The 14,588-nt window shown below is 44.0% G+C and overlaps 1 protein-coding gene across 1 annotated transcript in view; it reads right to left on the reverse strand.

Annotated features, from left to right (window-relative positions):
- Positions 1–14,588, reverse strand: part of LOC137359361 (serine/threonine-protein kinase 32B-like) — a 353,419-nt gene that overhangs the window by 238,557 nt on the left and 100,274 nt on the right. The window lies entirely within an intron of this gene.

Raw genomic sequence — 14,588 nt, forward strand, 5'->3', positions numbered from 1 at the left:
TGTTTGGACCAAGGCTGTAATGAAATGAGGAGAGGAGTGGCCCTGGTGGAACCCAAATTGAGCGTCAGTGAGCAGGTTATTGCTGAGCAAGTGCCACTCGATAGAAGATGAGTTACTCGCCACAGGATTTCCAGTCTCTGATTTGCTCTTATAGCCAGAGCATTTATGTGGCTGATACAGTTCAGTTTCTGTCGATGATCCCTTCCATCACTTTGCTGATGATTGGGAGTAGACTCTTCTTCTTTGGCCTCCTTATCTCGAGAGACAATGGGTAAGCGCCTGGAGGTGGTCAGTGGTGTGTGGAGCAGCGCCTGGAGTGGCTATAAAGGCCAATTCTAGAGTGACAGGCTCTTCCACAGGTGCAGCAGAAAAATTTGTTTGTCGGGGCTTTTACACAGTTGGCTCTCCCCTTGCGCTTCTGTCTTTTTTCCTGCCAACTGCTAAGTCTCTTCAACTCACCACACTTTAGCCCCGCCTTTATGGCTGCCCGCCAGCTCTAGCGAACGCTGGCAACTGACTCCCACAACTTGTGATCAATGTCACAGGACTTCATGTCGCGTTTGCAGACGTCTTTAAAGCGGAGACATGGGCGGCCGGTGGGTCTGATACCAGTGGTGAGCTCGCTGTACAATGCGTCTTTGGGGATCCTGCCATCTTCCATGCGGCTCACATGGCCAAGCCATCTCAAGCGCCGCTGACTCAGTAGTGTGTATAAGCTGGGGATGTTGGCTGCCTCGAGGACTTGTGTGTTGGAGATACGGTCCTGCCACCTGATGCCAAGGATTCTCCGGACGCAGCGAAGATGGAATGAATTGAGACGTCGCTGTTGGCTGATAGGGCAGCAATTTGCTGGGTCACATTTGTCCTGCTTTTTGTGCAGAACACACCTGGGCAATTTTCCACTATGCTGGGTAGATGCCAGTGTTGTAGCTGTACTGGAACAGCTTGGCTAGGGGTGCAGCTAATTCTGGAGCACAGGTCTTCAGTACTATTTCTGGAATGTTGTCAGCGCCCATAGCCTTTGCAGTATCAAGTGCCTTCAGCCATTTCTCGATATCGTGTGGAGTGAATCAGATTGGCAGAAGACTGGCATCTATGATGCGGGGGACCTCAGGGAAAAGCACGTCTGGCTGAAGATGGATGCAAATGCTTCAGTCTTGTCTTTTGCACTGATGTGCTGGGCTCCCGCATCATTGAGGATGGGGATGTTTGTGGAGCCTCCTCCTCCTGTCAGTTGTTTAATTGTCCACCATTCACAACTGGATGTGGCAGGACTGCAGAGCTTAGATCGCATCCGTTGGCTGTGGGATCGCTTAGCCCTGTCTATTGCATGCTGCTTCCGCTGTTTAGATTGCAAGTAGTCCTGTGTTGTAGCTTCACTTGGCTGACACCTCATTTTGAGGTATGCCTGGTGCTGTTCCTGCCATGCCCTCCTGCACTCTTCATTGAACCAGGGTTAGTCCCCCGGCATGATGATAATAGTAAAGTAAGTCTAAATATTTAAAAAATGGATTTAAGCTCCAGTATGACTTCACTCTTATCAATCATTTAATACATTGTTACATGTTGCAGATGAGAAAATAACAGCTTTTCAGTTCTTGCTTTCTGGACCACATGTGGATCTTGTGACAGGTTTATTTGTACTGACTGCTGGGCCAACATGTTGGGTCAATTGTCACCTTTGTGCATATGAATGCCAATGCTTTCCACATGGACAAATAACAAATTTTGAATGGGGCAAGTGCAAAGCTGGATTTGCACTCATTGTAGCTTCATTTTAAAGGAACATGTTGGATGGTTACAATCAAAGATTTTTTTTCCCATATTCCATAACAATAATTGCCCTGTTCACACCAAGATACACTAAAGATTCAGCCAATAATCCATGAGGGGAGCCTATGATTTTCTACGTAGTAGCATAATTTTTTAAACTCAAATTAGGAACTACCTGGAACTCAAAAGAAATGCAGTTCTCAGGATTGCTTTCACTGCAGCTGGAGAAGGTAGCTGTGCTAGAAAGTCACAGTTACAGTGCACAGAGCTGAAAATAGAAAAAGAAGCACTGGAGCAACATAACCTTTTTTTTTAAAAAAACAGGGGTCAAGGATAATGAAATACTTAAAATAATTCACTGGCTATAATAAATAAAAATATGTTAAATGAAGATTGTGCAGCACGTAGTTGCAATGAGTTCAGTAACTGAAAATCAATCAGTATTGTAATGGTTCTAACAGTAACCTAAAATGTGCCGCAATTCCAACAGTCCCCATCATCTTTGTTACTGGTAATAAATCTCAGATTAAATATTTTCTCGGCAGCGGTGCATGAAATATTGAGATCCTCACCCCTTAGTCATGTAGTCGTGATCTCGAGCAGTAATTCTCATTTAATGTCAGGGAGAGTTGTCATTATCAATCCTCCAAGGAAACTTTTCACCATAATTGATTTGACAGTTTTGTTTTACTAATCTGTAATCTCTGAAAATCATCAAATGCAAAGGATCCTAAATAAAAATAATACATTCGCAGAGGCCAAATAATCTCTTGACTATTCACATTTTTATGACACAAGAATAACTAACCTAATTCCTTTGGAATTCATAATTCAAATAACTAGCCGTATGATGAAAAGGCCATAACTAAAGCACACAGCTGCCCAGCCAAAAGGATAGGTTGAGGATCTGCTCTTAGATTTCCACTAATTCTGAACTGTAGCTGGCTAAGATCTGCCCAAGAGTGGACCAGGCCTTTTGAGGTCCCCCTCACTTTCTGTGGGGAAATACTTGCTCTCTGCTTGCTATATGGCTGAGATCAAAAGTCAACTGGCTAAGAAATTGTGGCAGTGAACCTGCATCTTCCAATTCTGTGGTACAGAGCCCTGGAGCTTCAATGTGTTATATCATCATCCTACCTGATGAGACTGGGGCCAATTTTCCTCTCGGAACACCCATTGGCCTATATTACAGAGGTGCATTTAATTTTCCTGCCCTGGGCTAACTATGTGCCTCTTGTTCACTCCTGAAACAGGTCCATTCACTGGCTGGGACCTATGCCTGCACATTATGTAGGAATCAATGGTGCAGCTCCATGCTTGAGACAGCAGCCACCAGAAGGGCTGAAGAATTTAGTTCGTCCTGAGAGGTCATTAGAAAATTGCCACCTTGCCCTCTTCATCTTTGGCCTGCCCCCACAGATCCTCTAGTCGCAAATTCCCTCAGGATAGGGAGCTAATGGCCAGCTGCTGCGGGGGTCACCTCTGATCTGCATTTGTCCCTGCCTATTATAAACAGCCTTTTCCTGTGAACAAATGCAAAACAATTATATGTTAAATTTTAAAAGAGCAGAGCAGAGAACAGTGTCCTGATGCCCTTTGAATGAGCCTAGGAACATACAGCATAAAAGTAGCCTAAGTTGACAGCATGATTGGTGGTCCAACAGGCAAGTTTTATGTGCTACTTTGAAAGCATATTTTTGTGCTGGCAACAATGTGGGCCCTTCAGCGATAAGGGATACATCATCTGAAAAGATGCTTTGCTTTCTGCCTCAATGAAGCAACATGAAGGCGGGAATGAAAACTAGCTTGTCTTAGCTTGGTAATCTTCACCAGTCTAGAACATTTCTTTCTCATCTGCTTCTCATAATGTTTGGAAGGGGAGGGCCACAATGATTTGCTTGGCCACGTCCACTTGGGCATTTTGAGCAGTGTCGTCGACTTGTTTCTTAGCTTCAAACAAGGAATATTTCCTTTTTGCAACAGCATCTAGGAGTAACAACTGCAGAGCAATTCTCAAAAGTAGTTGCTCTTCTCCAGTACCTGAGTGCATTACTGACCCCTGGCTCGGCTGAGTGTTGTAAAAGCAGGAGGGAAAATAGGAGTGCATGCAAATGTAAAGGCCTGAAATTGTACTCCTGGCTGCCAACTGCAGGACCTGAACAGCATTCCTGGCACAAGCTTTAATGCCATGTTTCTTCAGGCACCGCTCCCTACCTCACCTAAATGTTTACACTGGGTCTGCACCAATTCCTGGTGCAGATCCAAATGCGTAATTTTGGGGAAGGCCCAAAAATCACAGTGGGAGTGAAGGCCTGACATTACTCATCTCCATTGCCTTTTTTGCTGCACGTGGGGAAAAAGGCTCTTAAGCTACTAAGTGAATTGAGTTTAAGCAGCCTCAATCTGGAGTATAAGCCTACAGTATAAAACTGCCTGTAATTTGCCATTGCCCTAAAATAACAAACTTACTCAGGAAGGTGACATGGAAGGCTGTCTGGTATAAAAAGATGAATATCCCACTAGTGTTGTAGGGAAAGATTTCTGAGATTGGGGCTAAGGCACATTGTATGGGTGGAGTAGAATATATAGAGAGTAGATATGCAATACATGACCTAGGAGTGTTTGAGATTGATACGGAGCATCTGAAATGGGAAAGCCTTGCATAGCCTGGGATTAATGCCCTTTCCTAAATGATGGAAAGAATCGAGTAACACTGCTCCAGATGATGTTTAAAGGCTATAATATGTTCAAGTTTTGTTCAAGCATGATATCAAGGAACAGCTGAGTGTACTAGTACATCAAAGGCTATGGGCCCCATCAACATCCCAGCTGTAATAATTAAGATGTCCTCTAGAATGAGCCATGCCTCTAATCAAGCTGTTCCAGTACAGCTACAACACAGGCATCAAACTGACAAAGTGAAAAATTGCCCAGGCATGTCCTGTCCACAAAAAGCAGGCCAAATTCAGTTACCGCCCTATCAGTCTATTCTCAATTATCAGCAAAGTGATGGAAGGCCTCCAACAACCACAACCATCTTCCTTTGTACTAGGTATGAAACCAACCAGTGGAGAGTTTTCCTCCTTATTCCCATTGACTTCAATTTTGTTAGAGCTCCTTGATGCCACTTTTGGTCATATGCTGCCTTGATGTCAAGGGAAGCCATTCTCACCTCACCTCTAGAATTCAGCTCTTTTGTCCATGTTTGGACTAAAGCTTTAATGAGGTCTAGAGCTAAGTGGCCCTGGCAGAACCCAAACTGTGTTTGGTGAGCAGGTTGGTACTGAGTAAGTGCCGCTTGATAGCACTGTTGACGATGCCTTTCATCACTTTACTGGTGATTGAGAGTAGACTGATGGGATCATCAGATAGATGCCAGTGTTGTAGCTGTATTGGAACAGCTTGGCTCAGGGTGTGTCTAGTTCCGGAGGACAAGTCTTCAGTACTACAGCCGGGGAGAATCTAACCACCTCCCCTTTATATTCAGTGGCATTACAGTCATTGAATCACCCACCATCAATATCCCGGGGGCTGCCATTGACCGGAAACTGACTGGACCAGCCACATAAATACTGTGGCTACTAGCTACACATCACTTATCAGGAGTACTGCCCACTTGCCTGAATGAGTGCAGCTCCAACAACATTCAAGAAGCTGAACATCAACCAGGACAAAGCAGTCCAGATGATTGGTATTGCATCAACCACCTTAAACATTCATTCCCTTTAACACTGGTGCAACCTGGCTGCAGATCACCTAGAAGATCATTGCAGCAACTCACCAAGGCTTCTTCGACACCACTTTCCAAACGCGTGATCTCTACCACCTAGAAGGAGAAGGGTATCAGATTCCTGGGAAATCCACCACCGACATGTCCCCCTTGAACTCATACATCAGCCTGACTTGGAAATGTATCTCTGTTCCTTCATCGTCACTGGGTTAAAATCCTGCAACTGCCTCCCTAACAGCATTGTGGGTGTACCTACACCAGATGGACTGTGGTGGTTCAAAAGGCAGTTCACCACCACCTTCTCAAGGGCAATTAGAGACGTGCAATAAATGCTGACCTTGCCAGTGATGCCCATATCCTGTAAATGAATTTTTAAAAAATTCACACACCATGGAGAAAGCAATTTAATGTTGTTAGCAACACTTATTCTGAAACTTGAGAATTGAGTACATTGATGCATCAATTATAGGGGTCAGTATATCTATACATATACACTCTGTAATCTCAAGTGCAGGTTTTACAAGTGCCGTTACTCTGATGAATAAGTAACACCTTCATACAATAAGCATAAGAACTGTGTCACTTACCAGTCCCAACATTAACAGTTCCCACAGTGGAAACCAAGCGATGGGGCAGTTAAAATAATGGCAGTCACTTACCCCCACCAATCCCACTTCCTTCCTATTGTGTACCCACATTAACCTGCTCTTTTGAGCTGGCGAGCAGGACACCTCCTGGAAGGAAGTGGCTTCCTGTTTTAAATATGTGGATCAGGACACAACCTGCAATTTCAATCTGAGGCCTGAGCGAGGGGGGCCGGGGGCGGGGGAAGGTGGTGGTGCAGGAGGTGCAGTTTGGGGTTGGCAGTATCATCTCCCCCTTCAGGCAGCCCCCTGCCAGGAGCCAGATCCTGGGTGAGAAGAGACCCAGAAAGCAATTTTTACTTTTATTTTTCAGGTTATCTTGTGGGCCAGGAGGGTGAGGAGTGCTTCTCTGTTCCTCACAAGGACATCTTGGGCCTTCCTTGCACCCCATTCCCAAAGGAATCGGGTTTGGAGAATACTAGATTATCTCAGATGAATAATTCTAATTGAAATTATAAAAGAGAGGAAATCCAAAATGATTAACTCAACTTCACTTTGAAAAGCTTTACATTCCAGACTATTATCCCACTATGTAAGAAATGGACACCTTACTTAAGGCATTTTGTTCTTTTCAAAAGGTGAAATTCACCTTGAGTAGGACCGCAAAATGGCCGATAAGTCAGCAGCCTGTTTTATATTCGGCTCAATATTATAGCAAGAGATTGAAAGTACATCCCATGGAAACTCTTTTCCATAGAGTTCAAAATATATTTATTTTGAAGATTGAATTATAGAAATTACAGCAGAGACAATGGCAATTCGACCCATCCGATGTCTGGTGGTACTAGCTCTTCAGCTATCTATTCCAATTCCATTCTCTCCTTCATTCCCCTTACATTTATTATATTCTTTATTTTGAAATACTTAATCAATTCCCTCCTAATGTTTGTTGCAGTCCCTGCCTCAACAGTCACTTGTGATAAAGATTTGTACATGCAATGCTTTAAGGCAAGACTCTGAATTTGAAACAAACAATAAAGTACAATAACTATGCATGTATTATCCACAGCCAAGAAAGATATTCCACTAAGTAGTCCTTAACAATTATCAACCCATTAAGTACAACCAGCATGCAGTGAACTACCACTTCATGTCCTGCCTTTTGCCTACAAGTTCAGACTTTAACGATATTCTGGGAAATACAGCTTGAAAAGATGAAAAAGTGCTTAACAATTTTTGGACTAAAAACCTTGCATTTCAATAAGAAGTGATGAGTGGGAGCAGATGCTATCAGATTTATGTGAACTGAATAGCTATTTCATGGTTAATTGACAGATACATGGAGCAGTTGAGAGAGTTACATCTTGCCATTTCTAGCCCGTTTGACTTTCTGATTCATGCTGACTGACAAGTGTGTATCTTCCAAAATAATTAGTACAAGATGGGGGTTTTTTTTTTCACTTGTTCATGGGATGTGGAAATCGCTGGCTAAGCCAACATTTATTGCCCTTCCCTAATTGCCATTGAGAAGGTGCTGGTGAGCTGCCTTCTTCAACTGCTGCAGTCCTTGGGGTGTAGGTACAACAACAGTGCTGTCAGAGCTCCAGATTTTGACCCAGCGACAGTGAAGGAATGGTGATATAGTTCCAAGTCAGGATGTTGTGTGTCTTGGGGGGGGAACTTGCAGGTGGTGGTGTTCCCATGCATCTGCTGTCCTTGTCCTTCCAGATGGTAGAGGGTTTGGAAGATGCTGTTTAAGGAGCCTTGGTGAGCTGCTGCAGTGCATCTTGTAAATGGTACACACTGCTGCCACTCTTCGTCGGTGGTGGAAGGAATGAAGGTTGAAGGTGGTGGATGGGGTGCCAATCAAGCAGGTTGCTTTGTCCTGGATGGTGTCAAGTTTCTTAAGTGTTGTTGGAGCTGCACTCATCCAGGCAAGTGCAGAGTATTCCATCACACTCCTGACTTGTGCTTTGTGGATGGTGGACAGGCATTGGGGCATCAGGAAGTGAGTTGCTCACCAAAGAATTCCCAGTCTCTGACCTTTTCTTGTCGCCACAGGCGTGGGGGCTGTGGGTCGAACAGGAGGGGTGGGGGAGATGCTCTAGTGGGACATTTTGTGCTGCTGGGGGGGGGGGGGGGTGGTCTCTGTGGGGCACAGCATGCCCAATCAGCAGGGTCCTACCCGTCTCCCACCCCTGGGCCCTCAGCTGACAAAGTGCCTGGCCACTGCCAGGAGGAGGCCCTGAAATGCCAATTAATTGGTCACTTAAGGGCGTCAATTGTCCTGGGGCAGGTGGGCCATTTGCCACCTCCCCCACTGCTGGTAAAATGGCAGCGGGACAGGTAGGCGACGAGAATGCCTGCCCCCACCCCTGGCTTGTCTCCAGCCCACTCCTGGGGTGGGGGGAGGGGTTGTAAAATTCTGACTCAGGTGTCGTCTCACCAAAGCCCAATAAAATTACCGCAACACTTCTTTATTCTTGTATTCCAACTCCCTTGCAATAAAAGCCAACATGCCATTTGCCTTCCTAATTGCTTGCTGTACCTGCATGCTAACTCCCTATGTTCCTTGTCCAAGTAAACGCAAGTGTCTCTGAACATCCACAATTAGAAGTTTCATGCCTTTAAAAATATATACTGCTTTTCTATTCTTACTACCAAAGTGACTAACCTCTACTTCCCCACATTATACTTCATCTGCCACCTTGTTTCCCATTCAATAAACCTGCCTGTATCACTTTGCCACCTCTGGGTCATCCTCAAAGCTTACATTCCCACCTAGCTTTGTAATGTCAACAGTTTCAACATGTGCACTAACTTTTAATAGAAAACTTCTTATATACAATACAATTAAACGTACTTCATGTGTATATTTACTTATTAAGCATCTTAGAATCATAGAATCATACAGCATAGAAGGCCATTCTTTCCATCTTGCCTGTGCCAACACTTTGAAAGAACAATCCGTTTCACTCCACTGCTCTTTTCACCAAGCCCATCCTTTCGAAGTATTTATCCAATTCACTTTTGAAATTAATTATTGAATCTGCTTCCACCAACCTTTTAAACAGTTCTTTCCAGATTATAACCACTCACTGTAATTTTTTTCCCTTTATGACACCTCTGGTACTTTCATCAATAACCTTATGTGCGTGATGTCTGGTTGCCCACTCTTCTGCCACTGGAAACAGTTTCTTCTTATTTACTCTATCAAAACCCTTCAAGATTTTGAACACCTCTGTCAAATCTCCCCCTAACCTTTTCTGCTGTAAGGAGAACAACCTCAATTTCTCTCGTCTCTCCACATAGCTGAAGTCTTTCATCCTTGCTGCCAGTCTAGTAAATTTCCTTTGCACCTTCTCTAAGACTGTGGCATCCTTCTTTTAGTGTGGTGGCTAGAATTGGCCACAATATACCAGCTGGGATCTAACCAGTGTTTTATAAAGGTTTAGCATAACTTCCTTATTTTTGTACTCTATGCCTCTATTTTTAAATCCAAGGATTAATTTGCCTTTGTAACATTCTTCTCAATGTGTCCTGCCACCTTCAAAGATTTGTGTACATACACCCACAGATCTTTCTGTTCATGCGTCCCCTTTAAAATTGTACATTATAGTTTATATTGCCTTTCCTCACTCTTCCAGCAAAATGAATCACTTCACAATTCTTGGCTTTAAATATCAGCTACCATGGGCTGAATTTGCCATCCCTATGGAGATAGGGTTGGAGGCTGGGGTGGGGGGGGGGCAGGAAAATAGAGGGAAGCCATGTTGGGACCGCTCCCCAGTGCATTTCTGCCTCCGGGAGACATTCCCAGGAGTGGGCTAGGAACCAGGTCAGCTGCCCATTCCACAGAGGCTGGCAGCCAACTAGTCCAATTGAGGCCCCACTTATGGGCCATTTTATAATAGCACCGATATTTCCCCACTGAGTGCGGAGGCTGCCAGCTCATTGGAGGCAGCTTCCCATTGCCAGACCAGGTGGTCATTGGAGTTAGAGGCTCCATGCCCCAGGACAGGGCTGCTGGGATCAAAGGTCACAGCCATCACTAGTCTTGATGGCCATACCAGCTTCAGGCATCTTTATTTGCTGACTTCCCTGGAGGTAACCGAGTGCCTCCATGTTGAAACACTCTTGGAATCTGCCTCAGTAGTGCCCACCTCTCCTGGCCACAGCTGTGAGCCTTTGATTGGGCCTCCAGCCTCGGGAATCTTCCAGCCATCCTTAATGGGACTGCAAGCATGGAAGCAGCTAATTAGGAGGCCACCTCCTGGAAGATTGCGCCATCAGGCCACTGACGACATGAGCAGGCTGTGGAACCCCCACATGGGCCTGACATCTGGATTCCAATGCCCGTTGGAAAATTCAGCCCCATATGTTGGTCATTTTTTAAAAAATTTGTTCCTGGGATGTTAGCGTCACTGGCAAGGCCAGCATTTGTTGCACATCCCTAAATGCCCTTGAGAAGGTGGTGGTGGTGAACTGCTTTCTTGAACCTCTGCAGTCTATGTGGTGTAGGTGCACCTACAATGCTGTTAGGAAGGGAGTTCTGGGTTTTTGACCCCGTGACAGTGAAGCAACGGCAATAAAGTTCCAAATTCAGAATGGTGTGTGGCATGGAGGGGAACTTGCACTGGTCTGTCTATGTCCTTTTGAAGTCTACTATCCTCTTTACTTTCTATATGAGTTTTGTCTCATCTGCAAACTTTGAAATTATGCACTTTTTATGCAAGTCCAGTCCAATAGTGTATATACACCAAAAAATGAACAGTGGTTCCAACACCAACCCCTGTATACTTCACTCCAGTTTGAAAAACAATCATGCACCACTACTCTCAGCTTTCTGTCCTTTAGCCAATTTCGTACCCACATTACCACTGCCCTTTTAATCCCATGGGCTTCAATTTTGCTAACAAATCTATTATGCGGTACTTCATCAAATGCCTTTTGAACGTCCATATACACATCAGCCACGCTATCCTCAATTCACCTGACATCAGCCGTCAGAAAAATGCTGAAATCTATTATTAAGCAAGTTTTAACAATGCACTTAAAAAAATCATAGTATGATCAGGCAAAGTCAACATTGTTTTAGTTTAGTTTAGAGATACAGCACTGAAACAGGCCCTTCGGCCCACCGAGTCTGTGCCGACCATCAACCACCCATTTATACCAATCCTACACTTATCCCATATTCCTACCACATCCCCACCTGTCCCTATATTTCCCTACCACCTACCTCTACTAGTGGCAATTTATAATGGCCAATTTACCTACCAACCTGCAAGTCTTTTGGCTTGTGGGAGGAAACCGGAGCACCCGGAGAAAACCCACGCAGACACAGGGAGAACTTGCAAACTCCACACAGGCAGTACCCAGAATTGAACCCGGGTCGCTGGAGCTGTGAGGCTGCGGTGCTAACCACTGCGTTTTATGAAAGGGAAATCATGTTTGACGAGTTTATTAGAGTTTTTTGAAGATGTACCTAGTAGAGTAGATAAAGAGGAACCATTAGATGTAGTATACTTGAATTTTCAAAAAGCATTCGATAAGGTGCCACGCAAAAGGTTAATATGCAAGATTATGGAATTGGATTTAATATATTAGCATGGACAGAGGATTGGTCAACAGACAGAAGGCAAAGAATAGGGATAAATGGACATTTTCAAGTTGACAGGCTGTAAATAGTGGATTGCCACAAGGATCAGTGCTGGGGCCTCAGCTATTTACACTCTATATTAGTGGCTTAGACGAAAAGACCTAGAGTAATGTATTTAAGTTTGCTGATGGTACACAGCTAGCTGGGAACGTTCGCTGTGAGGATGACACAAAGAAGCTGCAAAAAGATATAGACAGGTTAAGTGAATGGGCAACTAGGTGGTAAATGGAGTATAATGTAGGGTAGTGTGAGAAGAAGTGCAGAATATTTTTAAAAGGCGTGAAACTTGTAAATGTTGATGTTCAGAGGGACTTGTGTGTACTCATACAAGCAACACAAAGTTAGCATGCAGTGATAGCAAGCAATTAGAAAGGCAAATGGCATGTTGGTCTTCATTGCAAGGGGATTGGAATACAAGAATAAGGAAGTCTTGCTACAATTGCAGAGTGCTTTAGTGAGACCTCATCTGGAGTACTGTGCACAGTTCTGATCTCCATATCTAAGGAAGGATACACTTGCCTTGGAGGCAGTACAGTGAAGGTTCACTAGATTGTTTCCTGGAATGAGAGGGTTGTCCTATGATGAGAGGCTGATTAAACTGGGCCTACATTCTCTGGGGTTTAGAAGAATGAGAGGTAATCTCCTTGAAACTTACAAGATTCTGAAGGGGGTTGATAGGGTAGACACTGAGAGGTTGTTTCCCTTGGCTGGGGAATAGAGAACACTGGGTCAGTCTCAGGATAAGGGGTCAATCATTTAGGACTGAGGTGAGGAGAAATTTCTTCATTCAACGAGTTGTGAGTCTTTGCAATTCTCAACCCCGGAGGATTGTAAATGCCCCATCGATTAAATTTAAGGCTGGGATAGACAGATTTTTGGTCTCTCAAGGAGTCAAGGCATATGGGGACTGGGCAGAGAATCGTGGAGCAAGCTCAAGGGGCCATATGGTCTACTCCTGCTCCTTTTTCTTATGTTCTGATGTACTGATCAACTTTGTTACTTCATCAAAGAACTCAATCAAGTTAGTCAAACATGATTTGCATTTAACAGATCCATGCTGGCTTTCTTTTATTGGCCCATATTTTTCCAAATGCCAATTCTTTTTGTCCCAGATTAATGTCTCTAAAAGTTTCCTCAGCACAGACATTAGGAACTCAGTGAAAAAGTTTGCAGTCTTTCCCTATCACCAAAGTTTTGAATGCTAGCACATATTTATCAGACACAGCACATCTTAATATAGCTTCTAGGTTTTTGTCCAGCAGCTGCAAGAGGTACTTTCACTTCATTAGAGTGATTACTGAGAATATTGACTTGCACAATGAGATGTGCCCGACCCATTCTTTCCCTCTATCCTGAACGTGCTTTTGTGCTGCTTGCCCTTCATCATGACAGGTCACAAATCATTTATGATCTCATTGAATGGTGGAACAGGCTCGAGGGACTAAATCGCCTACTCCTATTCCCGTGTTCCTACGTTCTATGTTCCCTGTTGGAGCTGCTCATTATTGATTGGGCTTGTTTTCTTCTGCTAGCCTGGAGCAGTTATTCCAATTGATGACTGTTACCCTTGCCATATAGCGTTGCTGCTGTTTCCATGGTGCTGAAGTCACAGATTTTTAACCATGGTATACACCATTTTAGCAGATAACCAATAAGCAGTAACTGAGGAAGTAAAATGCTCAAAATGATCAGAAAACACTCGCCACACTGCTTTTGTTTGACCATTTTATCAATAGACACACAAAATGGAGAAACTACTCGGCGTGGGAATATAATTATTGAGATTGCATTCTCTACTGCGACAGTATTTATTACTGTTACGACCAGGTGAAAAAGGGGTCTAGGGGTTCCCTCTCAGCCTTTGCCTGGTTTAACCATAAAAGGATTTAATTTTAAAAACATCGTGTTTTTAGCTCCCTCTCAGTGAATCCTTGTTCACTGCTTTCCAATTACAAGGCAAAGAAATCAAATCAGACAGGTTTTCTTAGATTTAAACAAGAAAGGTGGAAGTTTATTAATCTTAAACTCTAATTCGGTTAATGACTACACATACGCGATGCGATCAAGCTAGCATGCATACGCAATAAACACACATGCAGATAGAGACAGAAAAAGTAGCAAGAATAAAGGGGAAAAGTGTGAGGCATAGCTGGGTTTCTATCTACTGTCCTTTGAGTTCGATGTAGAGTCTTTGGTTGCCGAAAGGTCTTGCCGTTTCGTTGGGGCCCATTACACGCTTTAAAACTTGTTTCGATGTAGGAGTCTTTTCTCTCGAGGTTTAAGTGACTTCAGTGGATCCAGAGATTAGTGAAAGAGAGAGAACCGGACAGGAGAAAGGCTCTTGTTCCAAGTTCAGTTGCAATCTGCAGTCTCTGTCTTCAAACTGTCATGTGAGCACAATTCAAAACTCCAAGTTGGCCAGCAGATTAATCATGTGACTAACCCCTTATTTGGGAACAATCGCTCCTGCAGTTTGTGGATTTCAAAGCTCTCCTTTGGCAGGGTGGGGGGCGGGGTGCGGGGAGGTGGTGGATGGGTGTAGTGCTGTCTCTTACACCGACAACATGTGGATCACCGTTGTCCAGACCAATCTCTGCTAATTGAATCAGTGAGCAATTTTTTTGTCTCTCCAAGCACAGTCTCTTAGTATGCAAATGTTTTTCCTGCCACTGCTGATCTCTTTAAACAAGTCATCTCTTCACTCCAGTAACCGTTTAAAATTAATGTTCATGTGACGAAATTAATGTGCCTCATTCTTGGCAGGTGGGGCTCTTCATAACAATAACTCATTTTTTATGTACGAATCAAAAATATAATTAGTCTCATCTGGATTCCTAAA

Source organism: Heterodontus francisci, chromosome 1 (genome assembly GCF_036365525.1).
Source record: "Heterodontus francisci isolate sHetFra1 chromosome 1, sHetFra1.hap1, whole genome shotgun sequence".
In the NCBI taxonomy this organism is placed as follows: Eukaryota; Metazoa; Chordata; class Chondrichthyes; order Heterodontiformes; family Heterodontidae; genus Heterodontus; species Heterodontus francisci.